A 16,398-nucleotide genomic window follows, 5' to 3' on the forward strand; every position below is an offset into this window, starting at 1 on the left:
GCACCTAGCTTTGTTGGAAAAATCATATTAAGTGAAGCAAGCCAAACCCAAAGAAACATAGGTTTCATGGTCTCCCTTATTTGTAATAATTAGTATATGGCTAGGATAGTCCTAAAAGAGACTCACAATAGCTCAAAAGCTTCATATGACAATAGTACATATGACCATATAAGATGATGCTAATCAAAATGAGCTTCATGATATGGAAACAAGAGATTTTACTTTGTTGTTTTTAATACACAATGTGTAAAGTTATTTCTTTTCATTTTTTATCCCCTCTCCCTTAGTTTATTCCCTATGTTACTGTTTATGAATTATGGTGCCCTTTGTCTTGTTTATATGCTAATGTGAGAAAGGAAGGGAATCAACAAAATGATAAGACAAAGGACAAAGGATAAACCAATGCAACAACAATACTCATAAGACAGTATGTTGAAAATGAACCTTATAGCTGGTGGAGGGGTAGAGGAAGTGGAGGGAGAGGGAAAGTGGAAGAAAAATGAAGGAGAGTAATAATGTTCAACAAGAAATGTACTCATTTACACATGCAATTGTTCCCCCTCTGCTCATCACATTGACAATAAAATTAAATAAAAAGAAAAAGTATAAATACACAAGCCTGGTGCTGGTGGCTCAAATCTGCAAACCTACCTACTCAGGGGTCTAACATATGAGAGTCACAGTTCAAAGCCAGCACAAGCAGCAATGTCTGTGAGACTATTGTATCCAATTATCCCACAGAAAACCAGAAGTGGAGCTGTGGTAGAAATGTAGCCTTGGGCAAAAGAGCTCAGGCACAGTGACCACACCCTGAGTTCAAGCCCCAAGACTGACAAAACAATAAAAAAGGAAAAAAAAAAGAGAATCAATCCTACTTTCTATTTGCTTTTGACTCACATCTCCCAGATGTATAACAATATAACATAATGACAAGCAAGCATATTAAACTCCAGTGCTTGCATGACCAAATGTTTTAAAACAATATTTTCTATTTAGTCAAACTGTTTCTGAAAAGAGAAATTGAATGCATAATCTATCAGTCATAACCACTGTCAATCAATTCTCATGCCACCAATCATTATTCTCCTTCATTCCCATTCCTACCCATTCTTCTCCGATATTACTTAGAAAATTTTCCTGAGGCAAATACTTATTTTTAACTTAATACCCTTGTATCTTCTCAAATAATGATTATTTCCCTAGTGTTATCAAATATCTCCAAAGTGATCAAATAACAAATATTTTGACTAAATTATACTTGATCTACTTTAGCTAAAAAGGCAGGGAAATCAAAGCAGTTATTTTGCAAAAAAGAAAAAAAGGTAATTATTACTATTATCATTATTACTGAAAATGGGAATTCATAAGGGAAAAAATAACTACAAAGCAGCAGTGCTCAGAACACTAGAATTCCCGAACTTTAATGGATCATATTTCCAACTACTCTTTTCGGTTTACATTTTTTATCGTTTTTAAGTAGTTGCACAGAAATATTTCAATTCAAAATGTCAGTTGATGAGTACAATGTGTCTTGATCGATGTCTCCCTGTCTCTCTCAGCTCTACGCATGCTGTGCACCTGCCTGCTTCTATTTTCACAAATGCCATTGTTTATTAAGACTATATTTGTCCACACTTCTTTGCTCTATTTGTCTGTCTCACCTCCCTTAGACCTTTCCTACTCTGACAAAAAATGTTTCAGCTTCCTGGTATTCATTCTGTTCAACTGCAAGTTACTTGTTCAAAGAAGTTTCAGTTGCCTTTATATGTTGCGTAGTTTTCACAATAACATGAGGACAGAATGGAAGAAGACGAAAGCGATGAGGAAGGACTAGAATAGTAGAATAGTAGGTATGCACAACCCAATGGGTAACACAGCTCCCAATGCTCCATTTTGAACACTGTTTCACAAACAAGGAAATCAGAATTCAGAAGGGCCAAATAACTTACCCAGAATACAAACAAAGCTTTCAAAATGTTCGTGAAACTGAATCTGAGTTGTGTCCATAGAGTAATATATATTATTTTACAATGTATAAAGTGTATTATAAAGTATACTGTTATTATATGCATCTGTAAAAATAATTCATCTATTTCTGTTAGTACTGAAGTTAGGATTCTACTTGGCATTTTTACTCTGGAATATTGCTCTACCATTTTGAGCACCCCCTCCACGTCCAGATTTTGTTGATTAATTGGCAATAAGAATTTCACAGATTTGTCTTTGTTGGCTTTGAATATTCATCCTTTCATGACCTGATTATGTTCATGAGCCATCAACGTTTTCTGTATGTATGTGTGTGTATACACACACATATATATACTACATATATACATATATATGTATATATGTATAATCAGTTGTGGGGCTTGAACTCTGGGCCTGGAAGCTGTCCCTGAACTCTTCAGCTCAAGGCTACCACCCTACCCCTTGAGCCACAGTGCCACTTCAGGTTTTCTAGTGGTTAACTGGAGATTAGAGTGTGGTGGACTTTAGTGCTCCAGCTGGCTTTGAACCGTGATTCTCAGATCTCATCCTCCTGAGTAGCTGGGAATACAGACATGAGCCACTGGGCCCAGCTAAGCTGTATATTTTTATTTTGCCCTATTGAGAGAACTCTTTTATACTCCAATAAAACGTTCATTCTTTGTGATATATATATATATATATGTATTTATTTTTGGTGTGTGTATATGGTGTGTGTGTGTGTGTGTGTGTGTGTGTGTGTGTGTGTGTGTATGCTGGTCCTAGGTCTTGAACTCAAATCCTGGGCACCGTCCTTCAGCTTTTAATCAAGAATGGCATATCTATACTTCCAGCTTTTTACTGGTTAGTGGGAGGTAAGAGTTTTATGAATTTTCCTTCCTGGACTGGCTTTGAGCTATAATTCCCAGATCTCAACCTCCTCAGCATCAAAGATCACAGGTATGAGCTTTCAGCTGGGTACTTTGGTAACCAAAGTAAGCTTGTTTAGAAGTTCCAATTGTTAAGTTAGAATATAGTCTAATATCTAGACTCCCACAAAGGGACAGTTATACATTGATGTAATATTTGATTTCTCAAATGCAAATACTTTAAAAGTACTATTATATTCCAAAATATTATTCAAATATAGGCTTGTGTTATATATGATGTCTATATCATATATATCATATAAATATAATATATGTATATATGCAGTTGTATGATTTTACAGTGTCTATTAGAGTCCTGTGATAATTGCACTCTCCTGATATCCAATAGTTTCTAATAACTTTAAATGTGCTGCCTGAGGACTTTTTCTTTTATATGTATTGAAGGGAAGGTAAATTAAGGGTTTATTACACTAGGCTCATATTAACAAAAATGTTTTCAATTAGTGAATGTTTATGAAGTCAGATGGATTTATTTTATATGATCTGTGACATGTTTTTCAAGTGGCAGGTTTCTCTGAAGCATTGCAAGAAAAAATAATGCATTTATTTTAGGCTTATGTAAACATTTGAACTTTAAGTAATACATAATTAAAGAGAACACAAAAAATTTGGTTGTTTCCATACTAAAATCACTTTTGGTATGATTTTGTCTTGTTCTTTGTTTTCTGAAAGTGAAGGAAGTGGAAAGAATGCAAACAGTGTAGTGCCAGGAGTTTGGCCTACTGCCAGAGTGCTTGCCTAGTATGCACGATTCAATCACCTGGATTCAGTTCTTCAGTACCACATGCATAGAAAAGCTGAAGGTGGTGCTGTGGCTCAGTGGTAGAGCTCTAGCCTTGAGGAAAGCTTGAGGACAGTGGTCAGTCCCTGAGTTCAGTCCCCAGAACTGGAAGAATAAGGGGGGAAGGGAATAAAAAGGAAACAATGTATACAGTAGAATTAAACAAAACATATCACCACCCAGCCTTGTTTACAGGTATATTAGCTAGTATTTAGGGTCATAAAACAGAAACTATGCTTGAAAACCATTTGGAGCCAGAAAAAGATTTAAGTAGGCTAACTCTATTCATCAAGGAAGTATAAGTGTATTATAATATTTAGATACTGTAATGGATTTCAGCTTTTCTGCATACTTACCATTCCATAGCATTATGTACCTTAAAGGTAATATATTGCCATTTGTATAGTAACATTTTTGTAAAAGGAATTTCAACTGCATGTGCATATTTCATACTAAAAGAAAATAAATGATTGAAAATTCACTTTGGTTCTAATAGAGTGTACATGTATTGTCTTTTTAAAATCAATAGGAACAAGAAAAACAAAAGTTTTAAAAAAAAGTTAAAAAAAGTTTAAAAATCGATATGAATATACACTGTTTTATTAACAGAAACCAGTATATTGATAAGTCGAAAGGAGTTACTAACCTTAAATCATAATAGGTCTTGAAAGCAAAATTATCTCAAACGTGCATATGATTTTACTCTTAAATAGTTAACTTCACTAAACTATATATAGTATATATATACATATTTATTTATTGTAGATAGCAAAGTATAATCATTTTGGTTTTGTTTTACATCAGGAAATTGGGAAAACTCAGAGCAGATATAGTCATAAAATGAATTTTTTTACTTAAAAACCTTTTTTCATATACATTTTATTGTATTTAATAGAAGTGTTACATTATATTCACCAGACAGAAGATGCATTACTTCACAAACATTGATACCCTTTCTCATATCTTGGTCACCACTTCCCTCCCCCCACCACCGCCCCTCATCTTGTTTTCCCCCTTCCCTATCCAATTTCAAATAACCAAATACACATATATACAATATATCAGATAACAAGGTAAAATACTGTAACAATATGAGATAACCAAGGGAAGCAAAAGAGATGAGAGACACCATGGTACCTTAAGGACCATGTTTCTATATCCTGGAGGTCCTTTCATTTAGCATCATTCTATATGGCCTTATGTATCTAGGTTTTGTTCTATTGTAAATCTCTGCTAGGAGAGCCCAAGGTTTCTACTGATTATGACAAATGAGGGAAACCATTGAGTCTATGTTTCTTTGAATCTGACTTACTTCACTTAATATGATTTTTTTCTGTCTTTCCATTTCCTTACAAATGGGGCAATGTCGGTCTTTCTGACAGCAGCATAGAATTCCATTGTATATAAACACCACATCTTGTCAATCCACTCAACTAAGGGGCATCTGGGTTGGTTCCATATCTTTGCTATGGTAAATAGTGTTGCAATGAACATCATTGTGCTCTTGGATTTAGTATGTCCTTGTTCCTGGACGATTGGGTAAATGCCTAGTAGTGGAATTGCTGGGTCCTAAGAGAGTTCTATGTTTAGTCTTTTGAGGAACCGCCATATTGCTTTCCATATAGGTTGAACGAGTTTGCACTCCCACCAACAGTGTAGTAGTGATCCTTCTTGGCCACATCCCCACCAGCATCTGCTGTTATTAGATTTCTTGATTGTGGCCATTCTAACTGGAGTGAGGTGGAATCTTAGAGTTGTTTTGATTTGTATTTTTTTTTTATGGTCAGAGATGTCGAGCATTTCTTCATGTGTCCATAGGCCATTCTTATTATTTCTTCAGAGAAGACTCTCTTTAAGTCTTTGGCCCATCTTTTATTTCCTTAAATTCTTTATTGAGATAAAAATAATATGCCATTGAACCCAGTTGTGTAAAGTATACCAGTTTATGTTTTTCAAGTGTACTCAGAGTTGTACAAGAATCTCTATGACCATATATTCTCAACCTTCGCATTAATGTCTGAACTGATTTGTACATCTATTCCTAATTCACCTGTGCAACATATGTAATTATTTTCTTTCTGTTGGTTCACTTACCTATTCTGGAATTCTAGGTAAATAAATTAATGAAGGAAAAATTCTGAGAAATTTTCCGTTAGAGAGAATTGCCATTGTGCTAATATCCTGTACTGCATCCACACAAACTAAACAGTTACAAAATCACCAGGAACTATACCTCACAGGATAACATTGTAGTCAGTTGGTGACTGAAATATTGTACTATATTGAAAATGTGTGGAATTTATTAACATAATTATAATTCTCATAATTCACTAACAATATAATATAACAATTACTTAAAATCGCTTATTTATTCTATCTTCACTACTCTAGAAATGATTTAAGAAGAATGTACAAAAGTTATGGGAAAATATTGTTTATGTGGTTTCTTTATTGTAAGAAATCCATTTTATTTATTTAAAATTGCTATTGCAAAGGTGATGTACAGAGGTTTACAGTTAAATAAGCCAAGAAATGAGAATACTTTCTGAACTGTGTCACCCCTGCCCTTGACCTCTCACACTTTTTCCCTCCTGCTACCCCCACAGAATTGTGCAGTTCATTTTCAGCATTGTATCTACCGGGTATTCTGCTACATTTGTTTATGCTTCGTCTCCCCATTTCTCTGTTTCCCCCTAATCTCCCCAAAATACATAAACATACAAAGAAGCCAAAAGGTACAGAAATCATCCTTTGGTTTCACTGTGTGAATATAATTTATCATGTCCAAGTATTTTTTTGTCTTTTTCCACTCATTGGGTTTACTTGTAGATTTATAGACACGTTCTACTTACAACAAAGAAGGGAAACATTGCAACCTATATTTTTTTGAGTGTGTTTTACTGTGCTTAATATATTTTTTCAAGTCTATTTCCTTATGAATGGTACAATATCATTCTTTCTGATGAAACTACAGAATTACATTGTGTATGTATTCTACATTTCTTCATCCATTTGTCTATTGAGGGGCATCTGAGCTAATTCCATATATTGGCTATGCTCAACAATGCTGCAATGAACATGACTGTATTGGTAGCTTTAGTGTGGCCTTGTTTCTTGTCTGTTGGATAATTGCCCAGGAGTGAGATTGCTGGGTCACAGGGGAGCTCTATATTTAGTCTTTTGAAGAATCTCCACACTGCCTTTCAGAATGGTTGAACATGTTTACATTTCCACTAACTGTATGGTAGCATTCCTTTTGGCCACATCCCTGCCAACATTAGTTATTTTTAGTTTTCCTGATAATGGCCATTTTAACGGGTGTGGTGTAATCTCAGTGTTGCTCTAGTTTGCATTTCCTTAATGGCCAGAGATGTTTCTTCATGTGTCTATTGGCCAGTTTTACTTCTGAAAAGTCTCTCTTAAAGACTTTATCACATTTATTAAGTTTTTGTTTATTTGAGGGCTCATTTTGGGGAGGTTTAATTTTTTTGTGCTCTAAGTATATGTTAGATTTAAGGCTATTCATTGATGCATAGCTAGTAAAAATAAATCTACTGCCATTCTGTGGGGCTTCTTGTTAGCTATGTCTTTTGCCGTGCAGACACTTTCAGTTTGATGCAATCCTATTTATCTAGTTTTCCTTGATTTGTTGTGATTCTGGATCTTTACTCTGAAGTTTTGACCTGTGGCTAGAAGGCCTAGTGTTTCCCCTGCCCCTTCCTATACTTATTTAATGGCCTTACATTGAGACCCTGGGTCCATTTAGAATTGATTCTAGTTTAGTATGATGTACAAAGATGTAGTTTCTTATTTTCATGTGTATGGCCAATTCTCCAACCAATTCTTCCAAGCTGTAATTTTGTACGTTCATTTCTGTGGGTTCTTTTTTTATCTAATACCATTTTATTGGTTAAAAAAAGAGAAGCTCCAATAAAATATGCAGATATGCTAATTGAAAAACCTATATAATGAAATGCTTAGCCATTAAATGTTATTTAATAAAATGTGGATATGCTTACCATATATTTTGTATGCCAATTGTCTATGTCAATGTTTTCCTGCAACAGTTTGTTTCCTATGAATGTAGTGGGCAAATGGAAGTTCTCTTTTAAGCCCAGCTAGTTGGTCTTCTCGTTATCTGCTACTGTAGTACCTTATGCAATTCTGAGATACTTGCTCTAAGATAGTGGGTTCATTTGGGATTAATTTATTCTCTTCCACTGGTGTGCACACCCATTCTTGAGCCAATACCAAGCTGTTTATATAACTATGGCTTTGTAGTAGTTTGAAATTTGGTATTGTTTGTTAGAGCCTTCTGGAATTTTGTTATTACATGGCCTTCAGCATCAAATCCCTCTGAATATTGGGAGATTACTATATGTGATCTCATTTTCATTAACATGTATTATTTGCACAAATTAACACATTTTAATACAGTTTGGTCATATTCATCTCCTCTATTACTGTGTCTGCACACATGCCCTACATTCCTTTCCACATCCCTAGTACTATTTTCCTTTTTTTACTCTCTTTCTTCCTAGTTTCCACATTAGTGAAAACATGTTATACTTTTTCAAATTGGCTCAATTAACCATGATGATCTCCAGTTCCATCTGTTTTCCTATAAGCAATGTATCAGTATATTCTTGACTTTTTATGTGTGTGTGTGTGTGTGTGTGTGTGTGTGTGTGTGTGTGTGCATTCATATGCATGCATGCAAGCACGTTTATCAGTACTGGGTTTTAAACTCAGGATGTCTTCTTCTGTCTTACTTTTTTTTATTCAAGGCTTGTGGTCTTTTACCTAAATCACAACTCTATTTCTGAGTTTAAAATGGTAAATTGGTGATAAGAGTCTCACAGACTTCACTGCCTGAGCTGACTTCTAACCGAGTTCTTTACTTCTCAGCCAGATTAGCTAGGATTACAGGTCTGGGCCACCAGTGGCCAACTCATCCCCATTTTCTTTCTTTCCTTTTTCACTTAGGATAATATTTTCAAGATTCATTCATCGTGTGAAAACAATCCATACTTAATCATCCCTAGTACTTAAAAAGCTTTTATTTTATCTCTTAACATTAGATTTATCCCTATATTTTATCTATTCTTTTCTCCATTTATGCATTTTTAGTTCCTTTGATTTCTTGGCTATTGTTACTCTGAATCATTTGTGTGTTAATAAAAGAAAGATATTTATGAATCATGTCTACTTTGTAGTAATAACATGTTTTCACTTCTCCTGAATTTATATATAAAAGTGGAACTTATGGATGGTACTGACACTTGATGAGGAAAGTTTGAAACAATTTTAGACTCCTTTGAAAGCAGCTTTAACCTTTTAAATTTCTTCCCACAATATATAAGAGCTTGAATTTCTTTTATATCATTTCCAAGACTTATTATCTGTATTCTTTTGATTATTGTTTCCATAATATATGTGAAGTTTGATTTGAACGTTTCTTTCTTCAATGACTTATTATGTTTAATATCTCTTCATTGGCTTATTACCTGGTTAAGCATTTTATATGGAGGAATGTCTATTCAGATTCTTTCCTTCCTTATAATTGGATTGTCTTTTTACGATTCAGTTAGCACACTTTTTAATATAGTCTGAATATAAATCAATTATTAGATATAAAATTTGAAAATACTTTCTCCTATTCTATGGGTATCTTTTAATTTTCTTCATGGTACTTTTTGTAGGACAAATGTACTATTGATATAGTCCTATCCATTACATTTACTCTTTGTTACTTGAACATTCACAAGATAAAATGTCCTGAAAGATATATGTACTTGAAAAAAACAATCGATCTGAAGTATATTTTAAAAAAATTTCTCCTCAAGTGCGTTTGGATGGCTACATCAGTATTGGTCTGGAAGCTGGGAGGAAATTGGAAGATGGTACCACCTCGTATAAAGAAAAGAATGATTTTGAACATTTGAGTTACAGTATAGGGTAAAGAAAATACTTCTTCCTATAAATAAGCAATGTTTTTTTTTCAGACTCTCTAAGAGGACAAGCACAGAAATCAGAAGAGATAGACACACACACACACACACACACACACACACAATTATTCATTTTAGTCGAGGCAGGTTGCCATTGATATGCTTTTAATTTAGCTTACTATCTCTAACATTTGACTTTTAGTTTGTAGAAGAATTTCTGTACTCTATTTTTTTTTTCTTTGTCAGTTGCAGGGCTTGAAATCTGGGCCCTGGGCACTGTTCTTGAGCTTTTCAGCTCAAGGCTACCACCCAACACCTGAACCACAGTGCCATTTCTGGTTTTCTAGTGGTTAATTGGAGATGAGTCTCATGGTCTTTAAACCCTGGGCTGGCTTTGAATTGTGATCCTGAGAACTCAGCCTCCTGAGTAACTAGGATTACAAGCACGAACCACTGAGCCCTGGTGAATTTCTGTACTCTTTAAGACACTGTTTCATGGCTTTCAGAAATACATAGAATGCTTTCATAATAACTAATAAGAAAACGTGTACCTGTGGATGTCACAGTGTAACCCTGACTTTTTCCTTCATAGATAAAATTATTAAACCAAAAGTCTTCTTAATCAGTCTTTTTTTTACTATTTTTTTTTTTTTAACACTGTCATGGCTTTATTCAAAACACAGTTGCACAAAAGTATTCAAAATTTTAAGGAGAGATTCTTGAAGAACTTAACACATTATATACATACTGCCATATAAAGAGCATTAAAACAGGACCCAAAACTTCTATAAAATATAAACCCACCCTTACTTATTTGCATGAAAATACCACCCATAGAGATAAAGAAGTCTTAAAAGTTATCTGGAGGCTTGAAGTGTAGTCTTCAAATCAAAGAGCTTTAATTTTGATTGCACAATAAGATGATTGATAAGAAGGTCAATATATAGATTTTACTTTAAAATAAGCATTTTATAATGGGCAGAATGAGCAATTTTTAGGAACTAACACAGGCATTCCAATTGATAAAACTAAGAGAAAAAATGTTCATCCTTTGTAGATGTCAATCTCTCCCACCAAATTTATCTCAAGAGCTTTATTTCAGTTATTTGAGCAGCCTTTAGTTTTTCACAAATGTCTTATTTTAAAACACTAAATTATATGTCTTAAACTGAAAATGATAGTGATACTATACTCAGTGATTTGTGTTTCAGAAGCAGAACATCAATTTTTAAAAATTTACAAATATGCGAAACAGAGAAATACATTTTAAGTTGCCAAGGTTGTCTTGAACATGGAGCTTCTATGACAAAAGGGAAATGGACTTGTCTATTCTCATTTTAGTTAGTAGCCACATAAGGAAGGACACAAATTACAAGTATTTGTCTATTTTTAATGGGCAATTTGGAAACAAATCTCAATTTTCTTATCAATTTAGTTGCAAATATTCTTTTAACTGTCTGCTATACTCCAATGGGGCACCTAATTATGCTTTAAAACTATAGATAGAAAATGAAAGGTTCTACTCAGAAAAGTTGTAAATACTTTACCATGTCATTTTCCAAATCATTTGGAAAACCAGTTTTAAAAATTGACTGTCTCATCAACAGGCAATCACTCTGACTTTTGAGAAATGCTGATTCCATTTTCTAAAGCCTCCTCTACTTTTCTCTCCTTATTTTGGTATAGTATTACATGTTATCAACCAAGAAAGATTTATCAGTAAGCCGAGCTTCTTGTATAAAATGATATTCATAATATTTTATCTCAGAAAAGTCTCTAATTCTCCCACTTTGTTTAAAACCCAGACAAGCCTGAAAAGGTAGCTGAGGTATTAGACTAAAGGTGTTCTTGATAGCCACAAATTTCCAGTCTTTTGGGATAGAAGAGGGAATGAAGCTAGATGGGAAGCTGATCATAAAGAAATGACAGGAGAATGCATTTCTAAAACAAAATAAACCACCACTGGCATGTCATGATCTATAGCATGAAGAAAGGCTTACCTACCTGTTTCTAGGCATAACATAAGCAATTTTTCCTTTTAAAACAAAATATTCTCATAAAACTCATGGACTATATTACTGAATAGAATTTCCCCCAAATCCATGACCTATACTGACCGCTACTGAACTTTTTATTAATCCTGATTCTACTTTCCAAAGTATTCAAGTGACAATATGGCCCCCAAATGCTCATAGCCAGAAAAAAATAAAATAAAAATCATTGCCTTCAAACTAAAAATCCAAATCACCTCTTAAAAAAAAAAAGAAAAATCTACTTATCAAAGAGGCTATTTTCCTTTCATAACAGGGAGCTGACCGTAATTTAGATTAATTTATAAATAACTTTAAAACCTTACAAATGAAATGCAGGAAACTACACCTGTGTAAAATTGATCGTGTTTTAATTATGGGCTAAAAACATCTAAGACTGTAAGCCTGAATTAGAAAAGATGCCAAATAGATTGCTAGAGAATTGCACAATGGAGGGATTGAGGGAGTTAATGAAAATTTTTCTCTACATACAACATGATCATTAGCAAACCAGTAAATCTTAATTGGAATGATAAGGCAAAAATAGTAAAACCACACTTCTCCTATAAAAAAGTTACAGATTATCTTCTGGTAGGGAGAGCTATCATACATGAAAAACAGAGAAGAGGTTGCACACCCAGGGGAGCCAGGAAATGGAATTTTAGAATGATCTGGTCATCTTCTTCTTCTCCATCATCCTCGGCATCTCGTTTTCTCTTCTCTCCGCGAAGACCTTCTTCTTCCTCCTCTTCTTCCCCTTCTTCAACATAGCCATCATCATCTTCCCTCTTCATCCTGAATTTCTTCTTTCATTATGTATGAAAGACCCACTTCCTCCTCTCCCTCTCCAAATCTAAGTCTGCTTCATCTTCATCCTCTTCTTCTTCCTCTTCTTCATATCCTTCAAGTAGATCAGTTTCGTCTTCATCCTCACCTTCATCCTCGTCATCTTCCTCTTCCGAGTCTGGTGCTTCGTTATCCTCCTGATCAAATCCATCTGAGTATGTGATTTGCTGCAGCAGCTCAAAAGTGCTTTCTCGGTGATCTTCCAGCTTTGTGATCTCACAGTTAAACAAGTCAAGACTTTTCAAGTTTTTAACATTTTGCAGAGCTTCCACAGTACTGAGACCTTTGATTTTGTTTCCACTCAGACTGAGGTAGGTAAGATTCGGACATTTTTCTGCCAGGACTTCCAAACCTCCAGAAATTATATTGTCACCAAGTTCCAACTTTAGAAGTTTATTCAAGCTGGGGAGCCGGGCCAGCAAACTTAATTTCACATTAGCCATACTCAGAAACTCTAGTTCTTGTCATTCAGGCCTTCAATTTCCCCATTGACACATAGGCAATTATCAAGGACTAACTCTGTTACCTCCTCCGGGGCACAGTTCCTTAACTCCAGGCTAATCCTCTTCTTCATCTCCATGTCCTCCTGCTCTTCGGGTTCTACTCTCCTCCTTTACCCCTTTTCCACTACCCCCAGCCCTAATTTTTTTTTTTAAGATTTGGAAATGAATGAAAAGAAATGCAAATACAATCGCCCGCAACCACCAAATAGGTGTAGAGCAGAAAGAAAAGAATAGCAAATGGAGCCCAAGGAGTTAGGACTCTTAACTCGACTGCCCCCACCTCCTGGTCCATACACCCGTGCGCGCACGCACGCGCATACACACACACACACACACACACACACACACACACCACACACTCCGGCAGTTGCTTCCCCTTCAATCCAAAGTAGTTTTTAAGGGTTTTCATTTCCCTGAATTATAAAACTAATTTTCCAAGTTAGTGAGGTTTTCCTCTATCCTAACTAAAGCAAATGTCAAATTCAAGTATATGCTTTTTCATAGTTAGCAATACTGGCTTTCATTAAAAGCTTATCCAATTGTTATCTGGTATAATGTTTTTGGCAGATGAAACTTGGAAAACAGTATAAGGTATTATGTATTATAGGAAACGAGAGTGTTCATTTTCATGCTTATTTTCTAAAATATAACAAGCACTGAAACATTTGAGTTGTTACCTCTAGAGATGGAAAGCAAAAGTCCATAACTTGATGATTCTGATAGTAATTTTTAATGAAGACTAAACTTGGACTACTGTCAGCTAAATCTCTTCTTCCCATTGAATTCTACTGGAGTATAATTATTACTATGATCAAATCAAATTTAGGCTGTTTTAATTACCCTATCCTAAATAAATCCCCCATTCATTAGATATCAGCTCTAATAAATCTTTAGATCTTAAAAAACAACAACAAAAAAAACCAAAACAAAAAAAAACCAGGGCTATGTGCTGGCAGTTCACACCTGTAATTCTAGTTTAGATCTGAGGATTGTGCTTCAAAGCTAGCTTAGGCACTAAAGTCTGTGATACTCTTATCTCTAATTAACCACCAGAAAACTGTAACTTGTGCTGTGGCTGAAAGTGGTAGAATACTAGCCTTGAGCTGAAGAGCTTAGAGAGAGCAGTCAGGCCTAGAGTTAAAGTCCCATGCCCAACAATTAAAACATAGAAAAAGAAAGAAAAAAAATAGAAATTGGGGCTAGGAATTTGGCCTAGTGGTAGAATGCTGGCCTAGCATGCACAAAGACCTAGGTTCAATTCCTCAGTACCACGAAAAAGCCAGAAATGGTGCTGTGTCTCAAGCTCTAGCTTTGAGAAAGGCCAAAGCCAGTGCTCCAGGGCTGAGAAAGAAAGAAAGAAAGAAAGAAAGAAAGAAAGAAAGAAAGAAAGAAAGAAAGACAGACAGACAGACTAAGAAAGAAAGACAGACTAAGAAAGAAAGAAAGAAAGGAAAGAAATCAAGAGAAAGTATAACACAATATTCTACCTTTTCTTGGAGTTAATGTCTATATTACTAACTCCTTCAGAACATGAATGGAAAGTCTTTGAGCCTAGTGCTCCTGGCTCAGGCCTGTAATCCTAACTCCTCTAGAAGCTGAGATCTGGAGAATCACAATTCAGAGCCAGCCCTGGCAGATAAACACTCCATGTCTGATAAAATGGCAAAATGTGGGAATGGAGGCCTGACTCAAGTGGTAGATTACCAGCTGTGATGAAAAAAGACAAGTGAGAGCCTGAGGCCTTGGTACTGGAAGAAAAAGGCAACCAATAAGAAGAATTGGAGGGCCTTGAGGCTGTTTCATACTTTTTAGCTCCTTTTGCAGAATTTACTACTGTAAGTTAAAATGGAATCTCAGCCACCAACCAGTGGTTTCCAGAGCAGACAGAACTAAACTGGCTAGCCTCATATTTATCCAAACAAATTGCCAGTGGATAATTTGGGAGCACACGGATAGTTAGGGTTATGAGTGTTGAAAATGTCTTGCAATCATCAATATCTTCTAGCATAGAGAGGCAAACTGCATACATATTACAAATATGACTGCAATTTTAAAAATTAAGTAATACATGATTAATACATCATAATAATTTAAAGATATGTGGTACAGATTACACCTATTGTTAAATATAATAAGTATGCACATAACAGAATCAATGGCTATGAAATCCTTAAGCCAGGTGTATAACTACACCTTGAGTAAGTAGCTGAGCTTGTAAGGAGAACTGCGTAGTGGGAAATGGTCAGAGTCACTTGTGTGGGAGTTTCCACTGTGTGCTTTCCCTCTCCTGCATATTCTGTCCAACATGTCACTGCTTCTAGTGGTCAATCACCATTTGTGAAGCCCAGCTCTCCAGGCGTCCTTACCCAAGAAAAACCCATGATTGTACCTCTTTGCAAAGGTCCACCACTCCTACCCCAAACCACCCGAACTTCACTTTCTGCAGACTCCTGGTCTGAAGTTGAAGGCATTTCAAGTAGGAGTTTTTGGCTCCACTGAAGCTCTCTTTAATGGAATGATTAATTTTTTTCTTCTCCTCCTTCTACTTCTTCCTCTCCTCCTTCCTCTATTCTCCTCCTCCTCCTTTTTCTCCTTCTCCCCTCTCCCTCTTCTTCTTTGACATAGACTTTGAAGGTCCTGCATGAACAAGGTCCCTACCCTTCTGTCTGTCTGTCTGTCTGTCCTTGCTTTAGTTTCAGATGTCTTGTATTTTCAATACAAGGCCAGCCTCAGATCTCAGTCTTCCTATTTCTTCTATGTAGTTGAGATGGATTACCCCAGTAAAATTGATAGTTGAAACTTTGGCCCAAGCTGGCCTTTTAAACTGGGATTCTCTTGAATTTCAACTTCTAAGTGTGTAGAATTAACAGGGTAAATACTGCCTGAATTCTTATTTTAGACCTCATATTTGATTCCTGATTAGGCTTTGCACATAACACATACAAACACAGTGAGTATATGGGTGTATATGTGTGTGCATATGTACAAACGTACCTGTGTATATTAGGTAATAGGTGATTAATAATAGATGACTTATTTTTAAGTTCAAGGGATTGGACCTAGCATATGCATTATTACTGGATCTAACTCTTATTCTTAGATTACTTGTTTTGTATTTTCATAGCTCCTACTATAGATATTATTGGGAAGAAACCTTAAGGAAATGGTGATGGGACTTATCTGTTTGGTGCTTTGTCCATCTTAAATGTTTGTCTTATCATGGAGGTGATAGACAAAAGCAACTGACAAGTGCCAATGTTACATATAACAAATTTAACCCTGTTTTTCGAAGAAGGCAGAGAAGGAGAAGCAATTTCACAGGAACAGGAGATTTAGTAAGTCCTAATTTTCTTGCATTTATACAAATCAAAC

The 16,398-nt window shown here is 35.3% G+C and overlaps 1 protein-coding gene and 1 pseudogene across 1 annotated transcript in view; one reads left to right on the forward strand and one right to left on the reverse strand.

Annotated features, from left to right (window-relative positions):
• Naaladl2 (N-acetylated alpha-linked acidic dipeptidase like 2) overlaps positions 1 to 16,398 on the forward strand; it is an 855,862-nt gene that overhangs the window by 167,144 nt on the left and 672,320 nt on the right. The window lies entirely within an intron of this gene.
• LOC150068938 (acidic leucine-rich nuclear phosphoprotein 32 family member E pseudogene) lies at positions 11,944 to 13,263 on the reverse strand (annotated as a pseudogene).

Source organism: Megascapheus bottae, chromosome 1 (assembly GCF_031878675.1).
Source record: "Megascapheus bottae isolate mThoBot1 chromosome 1, mThoBot2.hap1, whole genome shotgun sequence".
Taxonomy (NCBI): domain Eukaryota; kingdom Metazoa; phylum Chordata; class Mammalia; order Rodentia; family Geomyidae; genus Megascapheus; species Megascapheus bottae.